Source organism: Momordica charantia (assembly GCF_013281855.1).
Source record: "Momordica charantia cultivar OHB3-1 chromosome 7 unlocalized genomic scaffold, Mcharantia_2.0 BLBB01000007.1, whole genome shotgun sequence".
Taxonomy (NCBI): Eukaryota; Viridiplantae; Streptophyta; class Magnoliopsida; order Cucurbitales; family Cucurbitaceae; genus Momordica; species Momordica charantia.
Genome location: NW_028275165.1, coordinates 12152152 through 12154980, shown reverse-complemented (window position 1 = coordinate 12154980; position 2829 = coordinate 12152152). Strand labels below are relative to the sequence as shown.

Genomic DNA, 2829 nt, shown 5'->3' with positions numbered 1-2829 from the left:
TACTTGGGTATTTAGCAGCTGAAGTTGTAGCTATTCATGTTTGGGGTCCTGTCTCCGAGAACCAACATTGGTTTGAGCATCAATCGTGATCTTACTTACAGTGTAGGGACTCTGAGTGATATGAAAGTTAATGGATCTTTTACGCTTGTTTACATGCGTAAAAAGAAGGTTTTAGATGCTGTTTTTTACTATGTTTCAGCTTTGTTTCGGATTTTCTCGATCGTTTGAGTTCCAATTCATGCAAAATTCATATACTATGGTTTGTGGATGGCTTATATTGTATTTATGACATTTTAGGACCATTTGGGAGTGCAAATTAATCAAAAGAAGCGAAAAGACGGAAAAACCAATTGGGAGGCGCCAGGCGCCTGGGAAGCCTGCAGAAAAACAGTTTTTCTTCCAACTTTGCCCTAATGAAACGCGTCTTCCAATGCGTTTTGGTGGTTCCAACCGATGCATACGTGTAGAAGAAGTGTTCCACTATCAGTTTGAGCACGATTTGGTCAGTCAAAAGAGTTTGGAAATGGGTGATTCACCATCGTTTTAGGACCTACCTAACCAATTCTGCACAGCTATAAATTCCAGCAACTTCTCCACCAAATCATCAAGCCTTGCTTCCTTCTCTTGATCATTTTAGTGTTCTTTGTTGCTTTCTAAGTACCTTTGAGTTGCTTTCATTAGTTGCTTTTGGTTTTTAAATCCCGAGCACTTTACATTCTTTTATTGAGCTTTGTTTTGTTTCCATTTGTACTTAGTCATTTTCTACTTATTCAAATATATAAAAATCTAGCACTTTGCTATCTTCTCTTTGCCTTTACTTTATTTTTAGTTAAGAGAGTTGTGTTTTTTTGGAGGAAAGAGCACGTGACACTCTCCCTTGCTTGAAAGAGAAGGGCGAAGCTCTCAATCCCGATAAAAACTCTCCGTTAGTTAACTTTTGTTTTTCACACATGCATTCCACATTCAACCGTTTTACTTGCTGTATTTTCTTCAATATGTCTTTCTAAATTCCCGTCTCTAGCCGGTTATGGATAGTTAGCCTTTTATGTCTAAAAAGGGTTGCTAAGAAGTAGTGTTTTCTTTCCATTCATTGCTCAACATGTTTTCCCAAAAAGTTAGGATTTAGAGAAGGCCACTGTAAGTCTTAACAAGTCAATACTGAAAAGGTTGCTTATTTGCATTGTTGAGTGGTTAAACCGAGGAGAGGAGCGCCTTAGACATAAGGGTTCCGCTTAAGTAGCCTAGACATAGGACCTTAACCCGAGGTTGCGACTATTTCCATCCTAAAACTAAGATATATCTCATAATAGACATATTAGGGAATGTCTTAGGACTTTGAACTTGCTTAGACATAAGTAAAGTGAGAAGCGTAGTCGTTAGTTTCTAAAGTAAAATGCATATTGTCCTTAGCATGTCCTTGATTCTTTGTTGGCTAACTTGAAGTAATTCGGGCTAGGTTTTATCATTCTAAGTCCAAATCCCAAATCCAAAACCATTATTTGTGACCACTTCCCATTTTACAAGAATCACTCATTTCAACATTCACTATTCTTTAAAACTTCAGAGTTTGGAAATTATTTAGAAGTCCTTGAGGATCGATACTTGGATACTCCATCCATTTTATATTACTCTGACAGGTGTGCGCTTGCATCTATATAATTGTTACCACGCTTAGTGCGTGCGTTCAGCAAAAACGCCCAGTCAAGTTTTTGGCGCCGTTGCCGGGGACTTTAGTTTTAAAATTATTTTCAAATTCTTTTAGTTTTTATTTTTGTGAATTGTTGTTGGGTGTAATTTCCATCCACCGTTTTTGTTCTATATTTTTGGTCGTTTATCTCACAAGGGTACGTTAAAGTGCATGAGCACAAGATCTTTTCTTCTACCCCTTGACCCTGAGATTGAGCGGACCCTTCGAAAAACTCGAAAGGAGCAAAGACTTCGAAAACAACTAGAAAAGCAAAAAGAGAGAGAAGGTGAAATCAGTCCTGAAAGTGAGGTAGAGAGTACGAGCACATCAATGGCAGATATTCCACCTCGTGATCCGGTTGATCCACCTGCTGTTAACGGTAATATGAGGGATCATGCAAGAAATGATGAATTCAACCATATCCAGATGGCGGACAACAGAGACGTGGCAATGCGAGAATATGCCGCCACGGCTTTTCAGAACTTTGATTCAGGGATAGTCAACCCTATTCCAGCCCACACAACTTTGAGCTTAAACCAATGATGTTCCAAATGTTGCAGACAATTGGACATTTTGGAGGGCAGGAACATGAGGATCCACATGATCATCTGAAATCATTCATTCAAATTGCAAATGCATTTCGATTACCTGGTATAACAGACGATGCTCTGAGGCTAACACTTTTTCCATTTTCTTTGAAGGACCAAGCTAGAGCATGGCTCAATGCATTTCCACCGGGATCCATCACCACATGGGGGTCGTTAGTGGAGAAGTTCTTAACAAAATTCTTCCCACCTACTCGCCACGCTGATATCAGAGAGGAGATCATCTCCTTTAGACAGTATGATCGTGAACCTGTTCACGAGGCGTGGGAGAGATTTAAAGAACTAATCAGGAAATGTCCGAACCATGGCTTGCCGGCATGCATCCAGATAGAACATTTCTTTAGAGGTTTAGATCATCCTACTAAGATGATGCTAAACAATGCTGCCAACGGAGCCTTTACAAAGAAGACATTCAACGAGATAGTTGACATCCTAAATGACTTAGCTTCACATAACGAACTATGGTGTTCGCAAAGATCTAGGGCAGCACCAAAGAAGCAAGATCCAGCTGGAGTTTTGGCTCTGGACATTGCGACC

The 2829-nt window shown here is 39.8% G+C and overlaps 1 non-coding gene across 1 annotated transcript; it reads right to left on the bottom strand.

Moving 5' to 3' along the window:
* Nucleotides 1–2496: 2496 nt before the first annotated feature.
* On the bottom strand, nt 2497–2603 carry LOC148210377 (small nucleolar RNA R71). The gene has a single exon (XR_015792497.1). It is a non-coding gene; the product is annotated as a small nucleolar RNA R71 (small nucleolar RNA).
* Nucleotides 2604–2829: the final 226 nt, after the last annotated feature.